This window comes from Hypanus sabinus, chromosome X1, assembly GCF_030144855.1.
Source record: "Hypanus sabinus isolate sHypSab1 chromosome X1, sHypSab1.hap1, whole genome shotgun sequence".
In the NCBI taxonomy this organism is placed as follows: Eukaryota; Metazoa; Chordata; class Chondrichthyes; order Myliobatiformes; family Dasyatidae; genus Hypanus; species Hypanus sabinus.
The window spans coordinates 18,371,185-18,398,780 of NC_082738.1; the positions used below are offsets into that span (position 1 = coordinate 18,371,185).

At 47.3% G+C, this 27,596-nt stretch overlaps 1 protein-coding gene across 10 annotated transcripts in view; it reads right to left on the reverse strand.

Moving 5' to 3' along the window:
• Nucleotides 1-6,391: 6,391 nt before the first annotated feature.
• The window catches only part of pym1 (PYM homolog 1, exon junction complex associated factor), a 159,604-nt gene continuing 138,399 nt past the window's right edge, over nt 6,392-27,596 (reverse strand). For all 10 annotated transcript variants that reach the window (XR_009508963.1, XR_009508969.1, XR_009508966.1 and 7 more), the window contains 3 exons: nt 25,029-25,214; nt 19,285-19,361; nt 6,392-13,219 (listed from right to left, as the gene is read on the reverse strand). The gene's annotated coding sequence lies outside the window, so the exon portion shown is untranslated. The remainder of the gene's footprint in view (nt 13,220-19,284; nt 19,362-25,028; nt 25,215-27,596) is intronic.

Sequence of the window (27,596 nt, forward strand, 5' to 3'; positions counted from 1 at the left end):
CCTGTGTCTGATCCGAGAGGAGGATCTCCTGTGTGCGTGTGGATAGCAGAATCTCCTGTGTGCGTGTGGATAGGAGGATATCCTGTGTACGTGCCGATAGGAGGATATCCTGTGTACGTGAGGATAGGAGGATCCCCTGTGTACGTGCCGATCGGGGAATCTCCTGTGTACGTTCCGTTAGGAGCTTCCCCTCTGTACATACCGATAGGGTGATATCCTGTGTGCATGCCGATTGGAGGATCTCCTGTGTGTGTGCCAATAGGAGGTTCTCTTGTGTGCTTCTGGATAGAAGGATTTCCTGTGTCTGCTCCGAGAGGAGGATCTCCTGTGTGCGTGTGGATAGCAGAAACTCCTGTGTGCGTGTGGATAGGAGGATATCCTGTGTACGTGCCGATAGGAGGATATCCTGTGTACGTGAGGATAGGAGGATCCCCTGTGTACGTGCCGATCGGGGAATCTCCTGTGTACGTTCCGTTAGGAGCTTCCCCTCTGTACATACCGATAGGGTGATATCCTGTGTGCATGCCGATATGAGGATCTCCTGTGTGCGTGTGGATAGGAGGATCTCCTGTGTACGTGCTGATAGGAGGATATCCTGTGTGCGTGTGGATAGGAGGATCTCCTGTGTCCATGCCAATATGAGGATCTCCTGTGTGCATGATGATAGGAGGATCTCCTGTGTCCGTGTCGATCGGGGAATCTCTTGTGTCCATGCCGATCCGGGAATCTCCTGTGTACGTTCCGATAGGAGGATCTCCTGTGTGCATGCCAATAGGAGGATCTCCTGTGTGCGTGAGGATAGGAGGATATCCTGTGTACATGCCGACAGGAGGATCTCCTGTGTGCGTGAGGATAGGAGGATATCCTGTGTACATGCCGATATGAGGATCTCCTGTGTGCATGCCGATAGGAGGATCTCCTGTGTGCGTGAGGATAGGAGGATATCCTGTGTACATGCCGATAGGAGGATCTCCTGTGTGCGTGAGGATAGGAGGATATCCTGTGTACATGCCGATATGAGGATCTCCTGTGTGCGTCCGGATATGAGGATCTCATGTGTGCGTGCGGATAGGAGGATATCCTGTGTACGTGTGGATAGGAGGATACCCTGTGTGCGTGTGGATAGGAGGATACCCTGTGTGTGTGAGGATAGGAGGATATCCTGTGTACGTGCCGATCGGGGAATCTCCTGTGTTCGTGCCGAAAGGAGCATCTCCTCTGTACATACCGATAGGGTGATATCCTGTGTGCATGCCGATTGGAGGATCTCCTGTGTGTGTGCCAAAAGGAGGTTCTCTTGTGTGCTTCTGGATAGAAGGATTTCCTGTGTCTGATCCGATAGGAGGATCTCCTGTGTGCGTGTGGATAGGAGGATCTCCTGTGTGCATGTGGATAGGAGGATATCCTGTGTACGTGCCGATAGGAGGATATCCTGTGTGCGTGAGGATAGGAGGATCTCCTGTGTCCATGCCGATCGGGGAATCTCCTGTGTACGTTCCGTTAGGAGCTTCTCCTCTGTACATACCGATAGGGTGATATCTTGTGTGCATGCCAATAGGAGGATCTCCTGTGTGCGTGAGGATAGGAGGACATCCTGTGTCCGTGTGGATAGGAAAATATCCTGTGTACGTGAGGATAGGAGGATCCCCTGTGTGCGTGCCGATCGGGGAATCTCCTGTGTACGGTCCGAAAGGAGCATCTCCTCTGTACATACCGATAGGGTGATATCCTGTGTGCATGTCAATAGGAGGATCTCCTGTGTACATGCCGATATGAGGATCTCCTGTGTGCGTGCGTATAGGATATCCCGTGTGCGTGACGATAGGAGGATCTCCTGCGTGCGTGCGTATAGGAGGATCCCCTATGTACGTGAGGATAGGAGGATCCCCTGTGTCCATGCCGATCCCGGAATCTCCTGTGTACGTTCCTATAGGAGCATCTCCTCTGTACATACCGATAGGGTGATATCCTCTGTACGTTCCTATAGGAGAATATCCTGTGCACGTGAGGATAGGAGGATCTCCTGTGTGCATGCCGATAGGAGGATATACTGTGTGCGTGCCAATTGGAGGATCTCCTGTGTGCGTGAGGATAGGAGGATCTCCTGTGTGCGTGAGGATAGGAGGATCTCCTGTGTCCATGCCGATCCGGGAATCTCCTGTGTACGTTCCAGTAGGAGCATCTCCTCTGTACATACCGATAGGGTGATATCCTCTGTACGTTCCTATAGGAGCATCTCCTCTGTACATACCGATAGGGTGATATCCTCTGTACGTTCCTATAGGAGGATCTCCTCTGTACGTACCAATAGGGTGATATCCTCTGTACATTCCTATAGGAGGATCTCCTGTGTGCATGCCGATGGAGCATCTTCTGCGTGCATGTCAATAGGAGGATCTCCTGTGTACATGCCGATATGAGGATCTCCTGTGTGCGTGCCGATACGGGGATCCCCTTTGTGCTTGCCGATTGGAGGATCTCCTGTGTGCATGCGGAAAGGAGGATATCCTGTGTACGTGAGGATAGGAGGATCCCCTGTGTACTTGTGGATAGGAGGATGTCCTGTGTGCGTGCCATGAGGAGGATATGCTACCTGTGTGTGGTCAGGATATCCTTTGTAAGTATAGATAGGAAGATCTCTTGTGTGCGTGAGGATAGAAGGATCTCCTATGTGCGTGCGGATAGGATATCCTTTGTAGGTCTGGATAGGGGGGTTTGCTGTGTCCGTGCCGATAGGAGGATCTCCTGTGTGCTTGTTAATAAGAGGATTTCATGTGCGTCTGTACTTTCGGATAGTGCGATCTCCCGTGCGTTCGTGGCGCAGTATGGTGATTATGATCTACTGTTTGTGTGCGGATATGTCGATCTATTCTGGGCATGTGAATGTGTGGGATCACAGCGATATCCTGTTCCTTCCATGTGTGTGTGTATGTCCACTGCAACTTTTTATTTGTCTGTGCGTGTACATGGCGATCTCCAGTGTTTCTGTAGCCGCAGTGATGTGCTGTGGTTCGTGGATGTGGCATCCTCCTGTGTGTGGAGATGTCCATCTGTTCTTTGTTTGTGAATAGGTTTTCTATATGTGTGGTTTGCCTCGACCTCGTCTGAGCTTGTGCATGCCGTGATCCCCTTGTCTGTGCAGGTGCTGATCTCCAGTGTTTGGTTGTGTGTTCGTTTTTGCGTGTGATAATGTGGACAGGCAACCTACTGTATGTCTGTGTGTCGAGAGGATGACCTCCTCTGTGTGTGTGGCGTGGTGTTCTCCTATGTGTAGTCAAACGCAGAGATCTCATGTGCATGCGCGATCGTGGCATTCTCTTGTGGGCGTGTGGAAAGGACGGTCTCACATGTCTCTGTGTTTGCGGACATAGAGTTCCTCCGTGCGCTTGTGACGCCGCGATCTCCTTGAATGTGGAGATCTTGCGTGTGTGTCTGGACATGACAATGTCCTCTGCCTTTGTGGACAAGGGGATCCTCTGTATGATGTCCATCTGCGTGTGAACTTTGTGATCTGTTGTGTGTGTGGACAGGGCGACCACCCATGCTCGATGACTGCGGACGCAGCGATATCCTGTGTGTGTGGACCAGGAGACTCTGTAGAATACGCTGATATGTCATGTGTGTACGGACGCGGCGATCTCCCGTGCGTGTGTGGGCACGTCGATCTGTGCTGTGCATATAAACATGGTGATCTACGGTCAGTGTGTGTGGGCGCCATATATGCTCTGATTGACTGTGCCCACGGCAATCTTTTGTGTGTGAGACGCCAAGATCTCTTGTGTTCCTATGGATATGATGATAACCTGTTTAACTGTAGACACAACGGTCTCGTTCGTTTGTGGATGCAGCGGTCTTCGTTATTGTGGACGCAACTATCTCCTGCGTGTGTGTTTGGGTACGTGGACGCGGCAGCTTTCTGTATGTGTGTGTGTGTAGACACAGTGATCTCCTGTGTGTGGACATTTCAATCTCCTCTAAGTACGTGAACATGGTGATCTACTGTGTGTGTGTGGATGCCGCGATTTCCTCGAGTGTGAACACGCCCTAATCTTCCGTGTGTGTGTGTGGGAGGGGGGGACACGGTAACCTTCTGTATGTGTGGGTGTGGACTCAGCGATATTCTGTATGTGGAGATGGTGATCTACTGTGAAGTATGGATTCCACGATCTCTCTGAGTGTGGACACAATGATATTCTGTGTGTGTGTGTCCACAGCAATCTCCTCCGTGTGCACACACGCCGATTCCCTATGTATCTATGTGTGTGCGGATGTAGCGCTCTCTTGTGCATTGCTGAATGCGGTGATCTCCTTGAGTGTGGAGATGGCGACCTCTCGTTCGTACATGGATACGCCTATTTATCATGTGTGCAAGGACACGACGACTCTGGGTGTCTGGATACAGCATAGATTGCATGACCTCCTGTGTGTATATGATTGCAGTTCTCTCCTGTATATCTTCTGTGAGAGTGGACACAGCAACATCCTGTACACGTGGACCTAATTATTTCCTCTGTGTGTGTTTGAAAGCAGCGATCTCCTTTGAGCTTCTGAACGCGACGATCCCCTTGAGAGTGGAGTGGACGGGGCGACACTGTCTGTGTTTGCGCAAGCGGCGCTCTGCTGTGTGTGTGCAGACTTGACGACCAATGAAATGGTGTGTGTGTGTATGTGTGCGTGCGTGCAAGCAGATGTGGCGATCTCTTGTACGTGGAAACGTGGCAATGTCCTGTGTATCCATGGACTCGGCAATCACCTGCTCTGTGTGTCTGGACACAGCTATATAATGTGCATCTGTGGACGCAGCCTTTTCCTTGAGTGTGGACGAGGTGGTCTCCTGCGTATTGTGGACATGGTGATCTCCAGTGTGTGTGTGGGCACTGCAATTTCTTGAGTGTGCCTGAGAACACGGTGACCTCCTGTGTGCATGGACATGGCAATCTTCTGTATGTGTGTGTGTGTGGACACAGTGATCTCTTGTGCATTTGTGGACACGGCGATCTCTTGTGTGTGTGGGCATAGTGATGTACTGTGGGTTTGGACGCTGCGATCTCCTCTGTGAGTGTGGACAAGGGCATCTCCTCTTTTTGTGCGGATGCGCCGATCTCCTATTTGTCCACGTAAGTGGTTATCTAATGTGTGTGCGTGGGTGTGGCAAAGAGCTTTGTGCATGTAGAACCAATGACCTGCTGTGTGTTGACACGGTGACCACCTGTGCGTTTGTGGGCGCCACAAATTCTTTGCGCATGGACAGGCGATCTTCTGAGTGTTGGTTTGCCCACGGGGATCGCCTGTGTATTTGTCAATACAGTAATATGCTGCGTGCATGCGGACCCAGCAATCTCTTATATGTGTGGGCACGGCGATCTCCTGTGCGTACGCAGACGCCGCCTTTTATTGTGTGTGCGCAGGCGCGGCAGAGAAGACCATAAGATATAGGAGCAGATTTAGGCCATTTGGCCCATCGAGGTGCTCCACCATTTCATCATGGCTGATCCATTTTCCCTCTCAGCCCCAATCTCCTGCCTCTACCCCCCCCCCCCCCCGCCGTATTCCTTCATGCCCCAACTAATCAATAATCTACCAACTTGTCTTCAATATGCCTTATTACTTGGTCTCCACAGCCGCCTGTGGCAAGGAATTCCTCAGATTCACAACTTTTAGATCTCCATTCTAAAGGACGCCCCTCCATTCTGAGCCTGTGTCCTTTGGTCTTAGACTCTCCTACCATAGGAAGTATCCTCTCCATATCCAATATATCGAGGCCTTTCACCAGTCAATGGGTATTAATGAGGTTGCCCATCATTCTTCTAAATTCCAGTGAATACAAGCCTAGAGCCATCAAATGTTCTTCATATGACAAACCGTTCAATCCTGGAATCATTTTGGTGAGCCTCCTTTGAACTCTCTCCATGTCAGCACACCCTTTCCCAGATAAGCGGCTCAACACTGCTCACAATACAACAAGAGAGGATTCACCAGTGTTTCATAAGATCCGAACATTACATCATTGCTTTTATAATCTAGTCCTCTAGAAATGAATGCTAACATCGCATTTGCCTTCCTCACCATCAACTCAACCTGAAAATTAACCTTTATGGAATTCTGCACAAGAGCACCCAAGTGCCTTTGTACCTCAGAGTTTTGAATTTTCTCTCCATTTAGAAATCTACCATTGTTTCTTCTGACTATAAACTTCCCGACACTGTATTCCACCTGCCACTTCTGTAGCTTCTCTACTTCCCAACAAATACATGCCCCTTCACCTAAATTAACGTCATCAGCAAATGTGACCACAAATCTACCAGTTTGGTCATCCAAATAATTGACATGTAACGTAAAATGAATCAGTCCCAACAGAGATCCATGTTAAACATGACTCGTCCACAGCAGCCAATCATAAAAGGTTCCCTTTATTCCAACTCTTTGCCTCCTGCCAATCAGCTACTGCTTTACCCATGCTGGCATCTTTTGTAATTCCATGAGCTCTTAACTTGTTTTGCAGACCCTTCTGTGGCCTTTTGAAAATCGAAGCACACAACATCAACCAATTCCCATTTTTATATCCTGCTTGTTATTTCTGCAAAGAAATCCAAGTTTGTTAGGCAAGATTTTCCCTTGAGTAAACCATACCCACTCTGGCCTATTTTATCATGTTCCTCCAAGTACTCCGAAACCACATCCTTACCAATCAACGCCAACATCTTCACAACCACTGAGGTCAGGCTAACTGACCTATAATCCACTTTCTCCTGCCTCTCTCCCTTCTTGAACACTGGAGTGGCATTTGCAATCTCTTCAGCCTCCTCTTTCAGAACTCTGGGGTGCACACCATCTTCTCCCTAGTATTGCACCTTCATATACTTCAGCCCCCAATACTCTCGAACTTTCGGCATACTATTAGTGTCTTCCAGAGTGAATACTGTTGCAAAATACTTTAGTTCATCCGACACCCCATTACTCTCTCTCTCTAGCATTGTTTTCCAGTGATCTGATATCCACTCTTGCCTCTCCTTTACACATGATGTATCTGAAGAAATTTTTGATCTCTCCTTTAATACTACTAGTTAGCTGACCTTGGTATTCCATCTTTTTCTTTTAATGACTTTGTAAGTTGCCTTCTGAATTCCCACTCAAGATATAAGATATATATATATCCTGCTCCTTTCAAATTGCTTCCAGAAATTGCTGTTCTGCCATCATCCCTTCCAGTGTTCTTTTCCAATCAACTTTGACCAGCTCCTCTCTCATGCCTCTGCTATTCCCTTTACTCCACTGTAATACTGAAATACCTGAGATTAGCTTCCTTTCTCAAATTGCAGGATGAATTGTATCATATTATGTTCACTTACCCCTAATGGTCCTTTACCTTAAGCTCTCTCAATTCCAGTTCATTGTTCACCATCCAATCCAGAATAGCTCAACTATGAGCTGTTCTTAAAAGCCATCTCGTAGGCATTCTAGAAATTCACCCTCTTGGGATCCAGCACCAACCTTATTTTCCCAATCCACCTGCATATTGAAATCAACTATTACTATTATAACATTGCTCTTTTGGCATGCATTTTCTATCTCCTGTTGTAATTTGTAGAGCACAATGTTACAAATGTTTGGGATCTGTATACATCAAAGCCTTTTTACCCTTGGACGTTAAGCTCCCAACTATAATCTTCCTTTAGCCATTTAGTGATGCACACAATATCATATGTCAACCTGTATCTGCACTACAAGTTCATCTACCTTATTCCATATAAAGCACGCATTTAGATAAAACACTTTCAGTCCTGCATTCTCCCTTTTCGATTTTGTCCACCTTTTACATTGCAAATCACCCTGTTGACTGCTTGTGTGTGCATGGACACAGTGATCACCTACCTTTGCTTTTGTTGATTTCCATGGGTGTGAACAAGGTGATCTCGTATGTATGTGTCGACATGGCAATCTCATGCGTGTGTGTGGGCACAGTCTCTCCTCTGTCTGTGGATGCAGCGATTTCCTTCAGACACAACCACAGACTCGGCAGTGCAGCAGATTCGGCAATTGCACTCATGAATATGCTCATTCGTCAGGTAGGAGACAAGTTACAGGCAATTGAACCTGCTCTGGGTGAAGTTACTGAAGCAATGAGGCAGATAATCTCGTGCCGACCAGCCTATTATCATCAGGAGGAACAGGTATCATCCTTGCCACAACTGCTCAACAGCTTACCCCAGACAACTGAAGTCAGGTGTCTGCGATTTTCGCTCTCGCGGCTGCCATCGATAAGCTCACTGTGGATAGCCAGTGTAAGCTGACAGCTATTAACCTTCTCGCCAACGCAATTCAGCAACCGCTACCCGTGTCAGTCTTTCTCCCAGCATCTCGCAGGCACTCCTTTTCTGCTGCCTCGATAATCTCTACCACTAATGCTCCCACTCTCACTTGGTGATCTCCTGTGTGCGCAGACGTGGCGACCTCCCGTGTGTGTGCAGGCAGTGATCTGTGTATGTGGACACGTCACTCTGCTTTGTAACTGTGTACACGACAATTTCCTGCATCTGTGTCGATGTTTTAATTTCTCATTTGTGTGGACACGGTATTATGTGCGTGGATGCGATGGTGTGTGTGTGTGTCTGTGTGCATTCGCGTCAATCTTGTGTTGCTGTGTGGATTTACCAATGCAGCACTCGAACTCCTGTGCGTGTTTGTGTGTGGATGTGGCTGTCTCCTGTATGAGTGGGCATGGCAATCTCGTGTGTGTGGACGGTGAGACCTCCTGTGAGTGGACGTGGTGATGTCCAGTGTGTTTCCTCACGCCGCGCTCTGGTGTGTGTGTGTGAAAACTGAACTATCTGCTATGAGTTTAAACATAGTGAATTTCTGCATCTGTGTGCTAACACGGTGATGTGTCCATCCATGTACATGCAGACGTGCCAATCTGGTGTGTATGTGTGCAGACTTGACGAAACCCTGTCTACGTGCAGATGCAGCACTTGATCACGTGTGTGTGCTGACACGATAATCTCGAGTTTGGAGAGAAGACGATCACTTGTGTCGATATGCGTTCACCTCGTGTGTCTGCTAACGCGGTTAACACGGTTATCTCTGTGGACATGGGTGTGAGCATGGCCATCACAGATGTGTGTTTCTGGACACGCTGAACTCTGTGTGCAGAGACAGCGGTCTACTTTGTACCCGTCTACACGGCAAATTCCTGTGAGCGTCGACATGGATAATCTCCGCTCCGTGTGTGCACATGATTATCTCCTGTGAGGACACGATGATTTCCATTGTACGTGGTCATGCCGATCTCTTGTGTTCTTAGATGTTGCGATCCGCTGTGTGTTCCCACATGCAGTGCTCACCTTTTTGTGTGCAGACTCGACAGAAATGGCGTATCCGTGCTGACTGACCGATTTCCTATGTGTGCAGGTAGAGGCAGTGATCGGTGTAAACAACCGCGGTGCTCTGCACCAGTGAATGCAGCAAACACTTGAGTGTGTTGACACACCAATCTCATGTGAATGCACAAATGGCAGTCTCCTGTGAACACATGTATGTGTGAACACTGATATGATAGCGGACGCGCTGATGTATGGTGCGTGTGGATAAGGCGATCTCCTGTGTATGTGGACACAAAGATTACCTGTGTAGGTGTTAGTCGCAGTGATCTGTGTTTTGGGACAATCTTGTGTGTGTGTGTGAACACGGTGATCTCTTCTGTGTGCGTGAACAGTGCTCTCCTGTGTGTGTGGAGACAGCAATTTCTTGTGTGTGTAGACACAGTGATCACCATTGAGTGTGGAAAGGACGATCTCCTGTGTGTGCGGACGCGGCGATCTCCAGTGAGTGTGTGTTTGTACACACGCCAATTTTGTGTGTCTGGACTAGGAGACGACCTCAGTGTGTCGTGATGGGTCGATCACTTCTGTGTTTGTGCTCCCAGCGCTTACCTGTGTGTGCAGACTCGGCGATCTTCTGTGAGAACAGGTGTGGGAAACTCCTCTGGACGTGCTGACAGGGCAATATGCGGCAATCTCCACTGTATGTTGAGAGTCTGGTGATGACCTGTGAGCGTTGACAGGGCAGTCACCTGTGTGTGTGTGTGGATACTGTCACCTCCTGTGTGTAGTTAGACCTGGCGATGATCTATGCTTTTTTGGAGGTGATAACCTCCTTGACAATCTCCTGTGTGTGTGTGGACGTAGCGATCTTTTGTGTGTTTGCGTTTGGACATGGAACTATCCTGTGTGTGTGCAGTTGCATCGAACCCCCGTGCATTTCTGGACACGTCGATCTCCTGTGTGTGCAGACTCGGTGGTGAACTGTGAGTGCGGACGTAGCAATCTCCTCTGCATGTGTGGAGACCGATGATGTCCAGTGAGCGCTGGTGTGGCTGTCACCTGTGTGTGTGGACACGGTGATGTCCTGTATGTGTTTGCGTTTGGACACGGCAATATCCTGTGTGCGCAAAGACGTAGCAAACCCTTGTGCGTTTCTGGACACGGCGATCTCCTGTTTGTGCCTTGGAGGCAACGGTCCGTTGTGTGTGTGGACCGGATGACCCCCCCTAAATTTAACTGGACCGGTGGGGGTATCTCCTGTGTGTCTGCACTCCCCGCGCTCTCTTGTGTGTGTGCAAACTCAGAGATCAACTGTGGATGCAGACGTGGTAATCCGTGCGCACAGAGCGATATTTGTGTGTGTGGATGCTGTGATCTCCTGTGCATTTGTGGAGACGGCGATCTACTTGAGTGTGAATGTCTACATGGAGATCGCCTGTGTGTGAAAGACGGGTGATCTCCACTGTGTGTGGACATGCCGAACTCCTCTGTGTTTCCTCGGGCGCTGCTGTCGTGTGTGTGTGTGTGTAGTCTTGGTGATCACCTGTGCATGCAGCGTAGCAATCTCCTGTTTGTGCAGACATGATCTTGTGCGACGGTGCAGATTCGGCAATCACTAGTATGTGGATGCGGATGCAGATGTGGCGGTCTTATGCGTGCGCGGACACAGCGACACCTGTATGTATGTATGTGAACTCAGCGATGCGGTGTGTATGTGCGCGCGCGCGGACGCATAGACGTGCGACAGTGTGCGGATACGCTGATCTTTTGCACATGTATGGACATGGCGATTTCTTTTGTATCTGGGGATATACCGATTTCCTCTGAGTGTGTTCAGACTCGGTGTTCTCTTGCGTGTGTGGCCATGCCAGCTCCTGTGCGTACGTGTGTGCTGAGGTGCCCACCCCATGTCTCTGCAGGCAGTGATCTGGGTACCTCGACGCGTCACTCTACCCTGTACCTGTGTACACGATCATCTGCATCTGCGTGGATTCCACTGTGTGTCGACGTGGAGATTTCTCATTCATGTAAACACGACGCTCTCCCGTTGGCGTAGACACGGCGATCTGTTTGTGACCTCCCCTGCGTTTGAACGCACTGATCACGCGTGTGTGTGTGTGTGTGTGCGTGCGTGTGCGCGCATGGACATTGTCACTTCCCGTGTGCTTCCACAGGAGACGCTCTACTGTGCGTGTGTGAAGACACAATAATATTCACTGAGCGTGACCTCCTCTGTGTCCGTGGACATGGTAAAATGTGTGCGCATGCAGTCATGTGTTTGTGCATGGGTGTGCAGCCGCGTCAATTTTGTGCGTTGGTGTGCGGACTTACCGATCCCCGTGCGTGTGCAGATGCAGCACTCGATCTGCTGTTTGTGTGGATACGGTGATCTGGACGAACGGATTTCCTGTGTGTTTGCACTCCCAGCACTCACCTGTGTGCAGACTCGGTGATCAACTGTGCGTGTTCTCTTGTTAGTGTAGATACAGAGATCTCCTGTGTTTGAGGGCAGGATGATCTCCATTGCGTGTGGACATGCTGATGTCTTCTGTATTTGGATGTCCGAACTCCAGTGTTTCCACACGCGCTGCTCTCATATGTGTGTGTGTGTGTAGTCTCGGTGATCACCTGTGCGTGCGATGTAGCAATCTCCTGTGTCCGTCCGTACCGGGTGATATTGTGTGTGTGTGTGCCGATGTGGCAATCTCCGCTGCATGTGTGAAGAGCAATGATGTCCTGTGAGCGCTGGCATGGCTATCACCTGTGTGTGAGGACACAGCAATCTCCTGTAAGAGTTTGCGTTTGGACACGGCAATATCCTGTGTGTGTGTGTGTGTGTGTGTGAAGACGCAGCAATCCCGTGTGTTTCTTGACACAGCGATTTCCTGTGTGTGCCTTGGAGGCGACGGTCCGTTGTGTGTGTTGACCGGGTAGCCTCCTCAGTGCGTCTGAATGGAGTGATCTCCAGCGTGTTTGCGCTCCTGCCGCGTGTGCAGACTCGGCGATCAACAGTGCGTGAAGATATGACAATATCCTGTGTGCATGCAGAAACAGCGATATTTTGTCTGTGTGTGTGTGCCGTTCTCTATTGTATGTGTGGGGAGCGATGACTTCGCAGTCTCGCGCGTGTGTGTGTGTTGATACTGTGACCTCCTGTTTGTACGTGGGCCTAGCGATCTCCTTGAGCGTATAAACGGTGTTCTCCCGTGAATGTAGAGAGATCTCCTGTGTGTGAGGACATGCTTATCTCATCAGTGTCTGCATGTGTCTCCTCTGTGTTTCCTCACACTCCGCCGTCGTGTGTGTGTGTAGTCTTGGTGATCACCTGTGCGACGTAGCAATCTCCTGTTTGTGCAGACATGGTGATCTCATGTGACTGTGCGGACTCAGCGAGCACTAGTGTGTGTCTGCCAACCTGGCAATCTCTTGTAGGTGCACGGAAACAGTGACACCTGTATGTGTATGGACGTAGCGATGGTCTGCGTTTGTGCGGTGGTATCAATCTTGTGACAGTACACGGATATGGTGATCTTTTGCGCGTATGTGAACATGGCAATTTCCTTTGTATCTGGGGATATGGTGATTTCCTCTGTGTGTGCAGATTCGGTGGTCTCTTGCGTGTGCGGCCATGCAAACTCCTGTGTCTGTGCAGGCGGTGATCTGTGCGTGCGGACACGTCGCTCTGCTTTGTACAGGTGTACACGGCAATGTCCTGCATCTGTGTGGATTCCACTGCGTGTTGCCGTGGAAATTTCACATTCGTGTAGACATGACGCTCTTCCATGGGTGTAGACACAGCAATCTCCTGTGTGTGACGATATGGTGATTGGAATGCTGATCTCCCCTCCGCTGTGTGCGTGGATGCTGTCAATTCCTGTGTTTCCATATGGGACGCTTTCCTGTGAGTGTGAAGACACAACAATCTCCACTGAGTGCAAAAATAATGAACTCCTCTGTATGTGGACACGGTAACGTGTGTGCATGTGTGCGCAGACATGTCAATTTTATACATTGGTGTGCAGATTTACCCATACCCTGTGTATGTGCAGTTGCAGCACTCGATCTCCTGTGTGAGGACATGTTTATATCCTCGAAGTGTCTGTACTGACATGGCGACACCATCTGTGAATGTGGGCAGTGAGACCTGATGTGTGCTGATTTGGTGATGTCTAGTTTATACATGGCAATCTCCTGTAAGTCTGTGGTCATGGTGGTCTCCGCCGTGCATCTGGTCGGAGTAATCTGTGTTGCCCCTTCTGATGCTCTTCTGTGTGTGTGTGTGCCCTGCAAGTGTGGACATGGCAGTCTCCTGCGTGTATGTAGAGATTGTGACCTCGTGTGTGTACGTGGACCTCACGATCTCCGGTGCATTAGTGGAGGCAGCGATCTACTTGAGTGTCAACACAATGATATCAGTTGGAGGAGTTGATGTATGCATGCAGTTGCATTAAGGACGTGTGTGAAGGATGTGGTGAACTCTGTGTGTGTGTGTGTGTGTGTGTGTAAGTGGTGATCTTGTGTATGCGAACAGGGTGCTCTGCTGTGAACCTGTATACACGGCAATCTCCTGTGTGTGTGCGGACGTGGTGATCCCTGCGTGTGTCCATGGTGAACCCCTGTGTATGAGGACAAGTGTTTCTCCTCTAAGCACGCGTTAACACAGCGACGTCCTCTATGTGTGTGTGGACATGGTGATCTACTCTGAGTGTCAACACGGTGATCTCCTGTGTGTGCAGAACAGGCGATATTCTGTGTGTGTGAACATGATGCTATCTGGTGTGTGTGTGTGTGTGTGTGTGTGTGTGTGTGTGTGTGAATGAACACGGTGATTTCCTCTGTATGTGAACACAGTGGTCTCCTGTGTGTATGGTATGGTGATCTTGTGTGACGACGGTGACCTGTGTGAGGACAGGTTGATCTCTAAGGGTCTGTGCTGACACAGCGGCACCATCGCTGTGTGTGGACCGTGAGACCTCCTGTGTATGTGCCGATGCAACACTGGATCTCCTTTGTGTGTGTGTGCATGCGTGCACAAAGGCGGTGATCTTGTGTTTGGAGAGACAATGATCACTTGTGAGTGATCGGATGCGGTCATTTCCAATGTGCATGCACATGAAGCGAACAACTGTGTGTGTTGACCAGGTGACTTCCTCTCTGCGTGTGGCAGACTTGGCGATCGACAATGTGCGAGGATGCGGCAGTCTCCTGTGTCTGTGCGGACAGAATGATATTCTGTTGTGGGTGTGTGTGCCAACATGGTGAACTCCACTGCATGTGTGGGGAGCAGTTATGACCTATGAATGCTGATGTGGCAGTCTCCTGTGTTCATGTATTGCACACCGTGACTTCCTGTGTGTACGTGAACCTAGTAAACTCCTATGCATTTGTGGACACTGAGATTTCCTGTGTGTGAGAAAATGCTGGTGCCCACTGGGTTGGGCACACTGATCTCTTGTTTCAGGACATGTTGATCCCCTTTATGTGTGTGTGTGGACACGGCCATGTCCTGTGTGTATCCACACGTGGTGCACTGCTATGTGTGCGCAGATGCAATGACCTCCTCTGAGTGTGAACAGTAAGCAGTATGTGTGGACTCCGTGATGTACGTCTGCAAACGTGGCATTCTTGTGTTTCTACATGGACTTGGCAATTACCTGTTATCTATATATGCATATACAACCCACATCTTCTGTGGGTTTTAGTGCCAATGCGTTGATCTCGAGCATCCAGACATGATGCTTACTGTGTCTGTTTGTGTGCAGATACAACGCTCTACATGGTATCTGTGTGTGTGGCCTAGGTGAATGCCTGTGTGTGAGGACCGGGTGATCTCTACTGTGTTTGGACACACTGATCTGTACGTCGACTGTACTTTTTTCTATAGATACAGCCTGGCCTGTTGAGTTCCTCAAACATTTTGTGTGTGTTGCGTGAATTTCCAGCATCTGCAGATTTTCTCGTTTGTGACACATTGATCTTTTCTGAGGGTGGACGTGCCAAACTTGTCTGTTTCCTTGCAAGGAGCTGTCAACTGTACGTGTGTGTGCAGTCTTGGTGATCACATATGCATGCAACACCTGTGTGTGTGCGCAGGCGTAGCGACCTTTGTGTGAGTGTGTGGACACATTGATCTTTTCTGCAGTGTGGAAGCAGCTATCTCAATTGTGTGTGTGGTTTGGAGGTGGTCATCTGCACACAGCGATCTGCTGTGTAGAATGTTGGCACAGCAATCTCTCATATGTGTGTGGACACGATCTCCTGCTTGTATGGAAACGGCTATGTCCTGCATGTGCATTCATATGTTCGTGTGTGTGTGTGTGTATATGAGTGTCTATGTGGAGCAGGTGACTAGCTAATGTGTGTCCAGACACAGGGATTACCTGTGTGTTTAGTCTCCCAGGGCTCTCCTGTGTGTTCAGACTCAGCGAACAACAGTGTATACGGACGTGGCAATCTTGTCTGTCTGTGCAGAGCGCGCGATATTCTGTGTGTTGTCATACCAAAGTGGCATTCTCCACTGTACATGTGGGAAACTGTGATATCCTGTGAGCACTGACATGGCAGTCTCCTCTGTGTGTGGGGGGATACTGTGACCTGTGTGTTTGTGGACCTAGTGATCTCCTGTGCATTTGTGGAGGCAGCAATCTCCTGTGTGTATGTGGACATGGTGATCTCCTCTGTATAGACACAATTTTGCTTGTGCAATTCCAAACATGGCAATCTCCTTCATGTGTTTTGGAGGTGACAGTCTGTTGTGTGTCTGTGGACATGGCGACATTTTGTGTGTGTGCGTGGACCGAATGACCTCCTCAGTGTGTCTGAATGGAGGGATCCCTGTGTGTTTGAGCTCCCGGTGATCTCCTGCATGTGTGCAGACTCAGTAGTCAACTGTGCATGCTGTGGCAATCCCGTGTCCATGAGGACAGAGTGATATTCTGTGTGTATAAATCTCTGCTGCATGTGTGGTGAGCTGTGAACTCCTGTGAGGGCTAACGTGGTCAAGTGTTTGTGTGTAGACACTGTGACCTCCTGTGTGTACGTGGACATAGCAATCTTCTTGAGCATGGACATGGTGATGTCCACTGTACTAGGCAGGCTGATCCTTCTGTGTCAGAACACGTTGATCTCTATGTGTGTGTTGACATGGCAACACAATCTGCGGAGGAGGCCCTGTGCTGTGTGTGTGCAGACAACAATCTCCTCTTAGCGTGAATACTGAACTCCTATATGTGTGGACACAATGTGTGCCTGCAAACGTGGCAATCTTGTGTGTTTCTACATGGACTTGATGATCCACTGTGTGCTAACGCAGCGATCTACTGTTTCTGTGTGTGTGTGTAAACATAGTGCTCTACTTGGTATCTGTGTACCCAGCGATCCCCTGTGAAGGAGAATGTAGTGATCTGTGTGTGCAGATGTGGCAAACTCCTGTGTGTTTTGACATGGCGATCTCATGTATATGCTCAATTTAACTACCTATGTGTGAGGACTGGGAGATCACCACTGCGTGTGGACATGCTGATCTCTTCTGTGTGTGGATATGCCAAATTTCTCTGTGTTTCCTCGCGTTACACCTGTATTTGTGTGGTTGCAGCAATGCTCTCTGTGGGTGCGGACCAGCGACCTTGTGAGAGTGTGCAGACACGTCGATCTCTTTTGCATCTGTGGACACGGCGATCTCCTTTGTGTCCGTGGAAATGGTGATCTGTGTGTGTGTGTAGACTTGGTGAACCCGTGTGTGTGAAGTGGCAATCTCCTGTATTTGCGACTGTGTGGACGCGGTGAGCACCTGTGTGTATGCGTGTGGATGTGGCAATCTCTTGTGGATGCGCGGACTCAGCAACACCTATGTGTGTATCGATGCAGCGATGCTCTCTGTGTTTGCGGACATATCAACCTTGTGTCAGTGTGCGGATGTGGTGATCTCTTGTGCAAGTGTAGACATGGCGATTTTCTTTGTGTCTGTGGATATGTTGATTTCCTGTGTGTGGATGTGCACCAGGCACCTGTGTGTGTTGAAAAAGTGACTCCCCCTTTTTGTGTTGACAAGGCGATCTCCTATGTGTTTCCACACACGGTGCTCTCAATTGTGTGCGTGTACTTCATGATCTCCTGTGTCAGTAGACGTAACAATCTCCTGTGTGTGCAGACACAACTATCTTCTCTGAATGCATATATGGTAAACTCCTGTATGTGAGTGGACATTGTGATGTGCGTGTGCCATCATGTCAGCTTGTGCATGCGCAGAATTAGTGATCCTCCGGGTATGTACAGATGCAGCAATCGTCTGCATGTGAGTGATCCGGCAATCTTCTCTGTGTCTGTGGATATTGTGATCTCCTGGATATGTGGATGTGGCCATCTCCAGAGACATAGTGTGTTCACATGACGAAGTTCTGTGTGTGTGGACACGATGATCTCCACTGTGTGTGAACACACTGGACTCTTGTGTGTGTGTTGACACCGTGATGTCCTGTGTGTGTGTGCATGGGACAATTCCCTTTGTTCTTCTACACAGCACTCTCCACTGTGTGCACAGAATCAGTCGAAATAGCAATCCCCTGGGTGTGTGTGCATGCACACAGATATGATGTACACAGCAATCTCTTTTCTGTGTGCATGCACGCGTGTCAAACTCCTGTGTGTGCTGACACAGAAATCTCTTGTGTGTGCAGACATAGCAATCTCCTGTGAATGCAGAGATATCCTCTCACTGCCAACGTGGAGAAATGTTTGCAGATGTGGTGACATATGTGTGCAGATCTGACAATTTTGTCTGTGTGCAGATGTGGTGACCTCCCATGTGTGTGTAGATGCATCGGTCACATGTTTCTGTGGATATAGTGATTTCATTTTGTAGAGATGCTGCTCTACATTGTACCTATGTACATGATGATCTCCTGTGAGTACGGACATGGTGATGTCGAATGTGTGCATGGACATGGCGCTCTCCAGTCTGTGTGTGGACATAGTTATTTGTGTCTGCAGATGGGGGGGGGGGAAGGGGGGAGAGTGTGTGTGTATGTGTGTGTACACAACGTACTCTAGGTGTGTGGATGGTGTGACTTCCTGTAGTGTAGACGGGGCAAACACTTGTGTTTCCACGCACAGTGCTCCCGTGTGTGTGGATGCAATGATCTTCTGTGTGTCTGTGCAGAAGCAGCAGCCTCTTTTGTGTGAGTGAAGATGGTGGTCACCTGTGTGTGCATGGATGCAGTGATGCGTTTGTGAAGACATAACAATATTGTAAGTGTGCAGATGTGGTGATATCTTGTGTGTGTGCTTGCACAACGATCTCCTGAGTGTGTGCAGACAGAGCGATCTCCTGTATGTGTGGATATGGCACTCTAATTTGTACCTGTGCACCTGATCTCCCATCAGTATAGACAGAGCAATCACCAGTGTGTGTATGGATGTGGTAATCTCCTGTGTGCATCGACATGGCAATCTCCTGTGAGTGCAGACATGGTGATCTCCTGAGTGTAAACATGGTGAACTTTAGTGTGTGTGTGGATGTGGTGATATGTGTGTGCAGAAGCGTCAATACTGTGTGTGTACAGACACAATGATCTGTGTGTGGAAAACAGTGATCAGCTGTGTGTATGGATATAGCCATGTGTGGGTTTGTGGTCACGGCAATCTTGTGTGTGTGTGTGTGTGTGTGTGTATGCACACACAGATTCAACAATCACGTGTGCATGTGCAGATGTGGTGATCTCCTCTGTGTGTGTGTGTGTGTGTGTGTGTGTGTGTGTGTGTGTGTGTGTGTGCGCACGTGCGAATGGTGTGACTTCCTGTACATGAACGGACAACATCCCGTGTGCTTCCGCATGTGACGTTCTCCTCTCTAAGTCCAGGCTCCCTAATCCCCTGTGCGGCAAACATGACAATGTTCTGCACGTGCAGACATGACGATCTCCTGTGTGCTTGCAGACGTGGCGACTTCCTGTGTGTGTACACTCACCTTGCAATAGTCTGACCTGACTCCTCACTCCACTGTTTACTCAGGGTCCGGCAGCCATGCACTGTAGTTCAGGTGATCTGTAGAAAGAGGTAGGGAAGGGTAAAGGAGCTCCTGTAATGTTGGTAGCCCTTGAAAGAGATAATGAATTTCTAATTCATACTAGACAACAACCTGGCATTCAACGTCAGTAAGATGAAAGAACTGATTGTAGACTTCAGGAAGGGCAAGATGAAGGAACACATACCAATTCTCACAGAGGAACCAGAAGTGGAGAGAGTGAGCAGTTTCAAGTTCCTGCGAGTCAAGATCTCTGAGGATCTAACCTGGTCCCAACATATCAATGTAGTTATAAAGAAGGCAAGACAGTGGCTATACTTTATTAGGAGTTTGACGAGATTTGGCATGTCAACAAATACACTCAAAACTTCTATAGTTGTACTGTGGAGAGCATTCTGACAGGCTGCATCACTGTCTGGTATGGAGGGGTGTTATGATCCCAGCCCCCTCCTTTGTGAGAATCGCAAGAGCACCCGTCGAAAAGGGGGGGGGGGGGAACCAGTCGGAGAGAGAGAGAGAGACGTGCCAAATTGCAGGTACCACCAGGGATACAGAATAAAGACAACAGCGACTATTGTCTCATGGAGACCACGTGAAAAGCCCTTGGGCAAGGTGGGCTGGTTGAGAGAGAGATTGCATCATCCCAACCTGATTGACACCTGCAACCCCGTAAGGAAGTATAAAGGAGAGTCTCAGGGGGACAGCCCTTCAGACGCACCCAGAAGACACGAGAGAGTGGTCCCACAGCAGCGGGAAGCCATTCTGAAGGAAGCCATGTGCGTTAGATTCCGGGATTGGAATTTGTGGCTGGAATCACAGAAAACCGCTTTTAACTAACATCGGGGAGAGGGAACCAACGCTCCCCCGATTTCACGGAAGATTCATCAAGACTCGGCAAGTTCTTTCTCTTCTCCCCCAATCTCTCTCTCTCGGTCGCCCCACGCAAAACCCAGCGATTTTCAAAGGGCTGAGGCCTGCAGACTTTCAGAGTGACTTTTATATTTCCAACGGACAATCTATTAACCCCTAGACACCAGCAGAGCTCACTTCTTAATGATGATTATTACTATACCCGCGCTTTAGATTGAATGTTGACGATGTGCACTATTTGAATGTATGTATTAACCCTACTTTTGTGTCCCTTTATAAATAAAAACGTTTGAAAATAGTGACAACAGACTTCAACAGACCTCTCTATCTTTGCTGGTAAGTTATCCAGTTATGGGATACGTAACAGGGGCGACTGCACAGGACCAAAAGAAGCTGCAGAGAGTTGTAAATCTAGTCAGCTCCATCTTGGGCACTAGCCTACAAAGTACCCAGAACATCTTTAGGGATTTGTGTCTCAGAAAGGCAGCATCCATTATTAAGGACCTCCAGCACCCAAGGGATGTTCTTTTCTCACTGTTACCATCAGGTAGGAGATACAGAAGCCTGAAGGAACACACTCAGCAATTCAGGAACAGCTTCTTCCCCTCTGCCATCCGATTCCTAAATGGACATTGAATCTTTTGACACTACCTCATGTTTTGAAATATACATCATTTCTGTTTTTGCACATTTTTAAAAATCTATTCAATATACATAATTGATTTACTTGGTTATTTATTATTATTTTTTATTTTTAAATTATTATTATTACTTTTTTCTCTCTGCTAGATTATGTATTGCATTGAACTGCTACAAATTTCACGTCACATGCCGGTGATAATAAACTTAATTCTGATTCTGATATACCCACAGTAGGCCAAACTGACCAGAAGGTGTAGATTACTTCCTTAAACTGCTGTAACACCTGTTGGGCTATCACTGGAACTGGAATAGGCCATTTAGCTTCACCATTCATCAGAGAGAACATAATTGTAGCCAGTTAAAGGGGTTGAAATGTGTCTATTTCAATGCTAGGAGTATTAGGATCAAGTAGGATGAACTTAGAGCAAGGATTAGTACGTGGAACTATGATGTTGTGGTCGTTACTGAAACTTAGTTGGAGGAAGGGCAGGATTGGATGACACAGGTCCTGGGGTTCAGGTGTTTTAAAAGGAATAGGATGGGAGGTAGAAAAGGGGGGGGGGGGTAGTGGCATTGCTGGTCAGGGATAGTATCACAGCTATAGAAAGGGAGGATGCTGCAGAAGGAGTGTCCACAGAGTCAGTCTGGGTGGAAGTCAGAAATAGGAAGGGATCAATCACTGTGCTGGGAGTTGTCTATAGGCCCCCAAATAGCCCTCAGGACACCAAGGAGCAGATAAGCAGGCAGATTTTAGAATGGTGCAGGAAATACAGGGTAGTAGTTATGGGTGATTTCAACTTCCCTTATATTGACTGGCACCTCCTGAGTGCAAGGGGGATAGATGGGGCTGAATTTGTCAGGTGTGTTCAAGAAGGATTCCTGACACAGTATGTGGACCGGCCGACGAGAGGAGAGGCTACACTGGACCTAGTTCTGGGTAATGAACCTTGTCAGGTGACAGACCTCTTGGTGGGGGAGCAATTTGGTGAGAGTGACCACAACTCCCTTAGCTTCAGCATAGCTATGGAAAGGGATAAAATCAGACGAAATCGTGAAGTGCTTAACTGGGGAAGGGCTAACTTTGAACGGATGAGGCAGGAACTAGCGAGAGTAACTTGGAAACAGATGTTCAAAGGGGAAAGCACAGAAGTAATGTGGGAGAAGTTTAGGGACCACTTGAGCTGGGTTCAGGATAGGTTTGTCCCATTGAGGCAAGGAAAAAATGGTAGGAAAAGGGAACCATGGCTGACGAAACATGTGAGGCAACTCGTCAAGAGGAAGAAGGAAGCATATGTTAGGTATAAGAAGCAGGAAATGCGGGGGGGGGGGGGGAGTTATGAGAAATATAGGGTAGCCAGGAAGGAGCTAAAGAAAGGAGTTAGGAGAGCTCGAAGGGGGCATGAAAAGGCCTTGGCATGTAGGATTAAGGAGAACCCCAAGGTGTTTTATGCATATGTGAAGAATAGGAGGATGATGAGAATGAAGGTGGGACCACTAAAGGATAAAGAGGGCAACATGTTCCTGGAAGCAGAGGAGGTGGGGGAGGTCCTAAATAAACACTTTGCTTCAGTATTCACAAGTGAAAAGGATCTTGATCAGGATGAGGTCGAAGAAGAGCGGGCCTGTGTGCTGGACAATGTGGAGATTAAGGAAGAAGTAGTGCTGGATCTTCTTAAAAACATTAAGATTGATAATTCCCCAGGGCCGGATATGATACACCCCAGGTTGTTGTGGGAATTGAGAGAAGAGACCGCAGAAGCATTAGCTATGATCTTTGGATCATCTTTGGCTGCAGGGTAAGTGCCGGAGGACTGGAGAATGGCAAATGTAGTTCCCTTGTTTAAAAAAGGTGATAGGGAGAAACCTGGGAACTATGGACCGGTAAGTCTTACATCATTGGTATGCAAACTACTGGAAAGGATTCTTAAGGATAGGATCTACGAGCATTTGGAGAAGTACAGTCTACTCATGGATAGTCAATGTGGCTTTGTGAAGGGAAGATCGTGCTTCATGAGCCTGATTGAGATTTTTGAAGAGGTAACAAAAGAAATTGATGAGGGTACAGCAGTGGATGTGGTCTACATGGACTTTAGCAAAGCATTTGACAAGGTCCCTCATGAGAGATGCATCCAGAAAGTCATGAGGCATGAGATAAATGGAACCTTGGCTGTTTGGATAAAAAATTGTCTTAAAGGAAGAAAGCAGAGGGTAGTTGTGGAAGGAAAGTATTCTGCCTGGAGGTCGGTGACTAGTGGAGTGTGCTGGGATCTGTCCTGGGACCTCTGCTATTTGTGATTTTTATAAATGACCTGGATGTAGAGGCAGAAGGATGGGTGAGTAAGTTTGTGGATGACACGAAGATAGGAGGAGTTGTGGATGGTGCTGTAGGTTGTCAAAGGTTACAAGAGGATATAGACAGGCTGAAGAGTTGGGCAGAAAAATGGCAGATGGAGTTCAATCCGGACAAGTGCGAGGTGATGCATTTTGGAAGGACAAACCAAAAGACCGAGTACAGGATTAATGGTCAGTTACTTAAGAGTGTGGATGAACAAAGGGACCTTGAGGTTCAAATCCATACATCCCTCAAGGTTGCTGCACAGGTTGATAGGGTAGTTAAGAAGGCCTATGGGATGCTAGGCTTCATTAACAGGGGGATTGAGTTCAAGAGCAGAGAGGTCATGTTGCAACTCTACAAATCTCTGGTGAGACCGCACTTAAGAGTATTGTGTTCAATTCTGGTCACCTCATTATAGGAAGAATGTGGAAGCTATGGAGATTTACCAGGAAGCTGCCTGGTTTGGAGAACAAGTCATATGAAGCAAGGTTAGCAGAGCTGGGACTTTTCTCTTTGGAGCATAAAAGAATGAGAGGGGACTTGATAGAGGTCTACAAGATTATGAGAGGCATAGATAGGATGGATAGTCAGTACCTGTTTCCCAGGGCACCAATAGCAAACACCAGAGGGCACATGTACAAAATTAAGGGAGGGAAGTTTAAGGGAGACATCAGGGGTAAGTAGTTGTTGTTTTTTTTAAACAGAAGGTTGAGTGTGCCTGGAATGACTTGCCAGGGATGGTGGTGGAGGCTAAAACATTAGGGGCATTTAAGAGCCTCTTGGACAGGCACATGGATGAAAGAAAAATGGAGGGTTATGGGGTAGTGTGGGTTTAGTACATTTTTTTAAAAAAGGATTATATGGGTCGGCACAACATAGAGGGCTGAAGGGCCTGTACTGTGCCGTAGTGTGCTATGGTTCTATGGTTCTAGATCTGGTTTAATCTGTGATTTGACTACATATACGTACCTGCCTTCTTCCAAAATTCCTTTAATTGGTTAACAAAATCTATCAAACTCAGTTAAAATTAACAATTGGCTTGGCGTGAACTTCTGCTTGCAGAAGACGAGTTCTAAATATCTGATGAAGGGTCTCAACTGTACTCTTTTCCATTGATGCTTTCTGACCTGCTGAGTTCCTCCAGCATTTTGTGTGTGTTTCTAAATATTTGCCCCACTTTGCATGTAGGATTGTTTACTGACTTCACTCCCAAAAAGCAAGACTCTTAAACCAAAAGAAACAGTTTCCCCTTTTAGGTTGGAAAGTCAGAAATCAGGTGGTACCACATTGGGAAATGGTTTCAGTCTTACATGTTGTGCAGTTCAATCAAATGACACTTAACATTCTTAATTCGGTGAGATATGACTCTAATTTACATGGCTTTTCTGTGTAATTTTAATTCTTGGACTCAAGGTTTTGGTACTGGTAAATTTACTGGTAGAGTAGGTGCATAATTAAATCCCTGATGTGCAAATAATCTCCTCCTGGATTTTTGCCACTCTTTAGTGGTGTTATTCTATTCATTATGTTAGTTTTGATTTCCCTATATCTGATTAAATGTCAACGTTCTTGGGATGTCTGAGGGGCTGTTGTGTTTGTTGTAAAACCGATGTAAAGAAAATATCTCAACATAATGTATCTGATATGTCCTTATTTTCATTTAGTGTTGCCATTATCCACTTTTGAGGGGGCTATGTTTCTCCTGACCATCATTCTTTCCAAATATAATTTCTAATCAGAAATACCGTGCAATTTTTTTCATGTATTCTCCTTGTAACTCTTATTACTCTTTCCAGTTAGCCTTCACATGCTTTTTAATTAGCTTTATGGCATCACTTACCTCCTTATGTTGTTAAGCCTGAATTGCATGGAAGTCAGCATCAAGAAAATTTAGCAGCTTAGAATCCTGATGCAGGGTTTCAACCTGAAATGTTGACCGTCTTTCCCCTGCACAGATGCTTCTTGACCTGTTTAGTTCCTCCAATAGACTGTGTGCTGCTGGCAACTTAGCTGCATCTCTTCTTTTCTAACATAGCAATAAACAGAACCATATTGTATTTGTTAGTGAAAAATGGGCTGCACACTAAAGTTAGCTTACAATTTATCATCAAACAACTAGGGCTTCCCACTTGTTAGTTTGGGATGTCATTCTGCAGAACACATTAAAAATTCACTACCTATCAGACTCCATGCTTATCTCAATCTAGAAAGAAATTTAAAGGCTGCATTAAAGCCACTTGTTCTTTTCTGCATGCCTGTCCAATTTCTGGAGGTATTTTTGCATTTTAACTGGATGCTACCTGGCCTACTGAGTTCAGCATTTTCTTTCTTCTCAAATTTCCAACATCTGCAATTGTTTTGCTTTCCAGTCCCTGGTCATGTTCTGATGTCATTCAGTTTCTCTCCAGAGATGCTGCCTGATCTGCTGAGCTTTCCCAGCATTCTCCTTCATTTCAGATTTCCAGCAAATACTATGTTCTGTATCTCAATTTCAGTTTTGTTTGTTTTGTTTTCTCTTCCCCCCCCCCACCCTATTTACACCTCATCCAGTCAGACCAGTTGACATTAACAAACCTCTCTCTTTCAACCTGCACCCACTTGTGTCATCTGTCTTCTCCTGGTCTCCACACCATCACAAACATTCCCTTTGATCCCTCCATCCTCGCCTTTCTCTAAGTTCAAGCTGTTTTCTAAAGTCCTAGTTTGAAGAAAAATCATGAACTTAAAACATTAACTTTAGACCTAAATGAAAGACCTAGATAGAGTGGATTGGAGAGGAATTTTCCTATATTGGTGGAGTCAAGGACCACAAGGCATAGCCTCAGAATAGAAGGGCATCCATGTAGAACAGAGGTGAGGAGGAATTTCCTTAGCCAATCTACCCTTTGCCAAAGGTGGCTGTGGAGGCCAAGTCATTGGATGTACTTAAAGTGGAGGTTGATACATTCTTGATTAGTTAGGGCATTAAAGGTTACAGGGAGAAGGCGGGAGAATGGGGTTGAGAAAACAGCCATGTTGGAATGGTGAAGCAGACTCAATAGGCCAAATGGCGTATTTTGTTTCGATGTCTTCTGTCTATAGAAGAAGTAGCTGCAGGGGTGGGCCACATACAATTCCTCTGTTGCTTAAATGAGGTTTTAACTCATTTGATACTATCCTCAATACCATTTCCTTGGTTGAAACCTATATCTCTTGACTCCCTTACGTCCGTCAACTTTCCCTAGAGTATATTCAGTAACAACCCGCCTCCACAGATCTCTGGGGCAGAGAATGCTAAAGAGTCACCACCCTCTGAAATGGGCAACTCCTTATTCAGAAACTGTGCCCCTTGTTCTCGATACCCCAACACCAATACCCCCAAGAATCTTGTTTATTTCAATAAGATCACCTCTAATTCTTCTAAACTCCAGCGAGTATATGCCCAACTCTTCTTCTTGTGTCAATCCTTTTATCCAAGGAATAACCCAGTGAAATTAATAACCCAGTGCCTCCAGTGCAAGTGCATTGCTACTTAAAACTGGAGAGTAAAGCTATCCTCCATTCTCCAGTTGTAACATCATGTCAAAATCTCTCTACTGTGATATTCCATACTCTTTGTAATAAAGGTCAACATTCCATGGACCTTCCTATTTATATTATGTACCCGCATGCTAAGTGTTTGAGTTTCTAGGACTCCCAGATGCTTTTGTTCTGCAATATTCTGCAGTCTCAGCTCTTAAATAATGATTTGCTTTGTCAATCTTCCTTCTAGAGTCAACCAAGTCATAAATTCCCTCTGTGTACTCCTGTACCCCAGCTGGCTCACTTTGACCAAGTCTTTACTTGTCCTCCTCACAATTTAATAACCTACCCATCTTTATATCTGCAGTTAACATGGCTACAGTATCCTCAATCCCATCATCTGAATCTTCAGGTGGAACACAGCAGGCCAGGCAGCATCTATAAGCACTGTCGACGTTTCAGGCTGTGACCCTTCATCAGGACTTGGCCCAAAACGTGGACAGTGCTTCTCCCTATAGATGCTGCCTGGCCTGCTGCGTTCCACCAGCATTTTGTGTGTGTCGTTTGAATTTCCAGCATCTGCAGATTTCCTCGTGTTTGATCTGAATCTTCAGTATAGTTTATAAACAGCTCTGATCTCTATGGCTCCTCATTTGTTCCTGCTTACATCTCTCATCCCTACTCTGGCCACCATATGCTCTTGTAGGGTTACATTTTATGTGGCACCTTATCAAATACGTTCCAGAAATCCAAGTATACTACATCTACTGGTTCCCCTTTATCCACCCTCGAAATACACTAGCAGCTTTGTGGGATGGGATTTGCCCCTCATATAAACTCTGCTTGATTGCCTTATGGTTTTCTAAATGTTACACTTATTACATCCTGGAATAACTGGTCTATGATC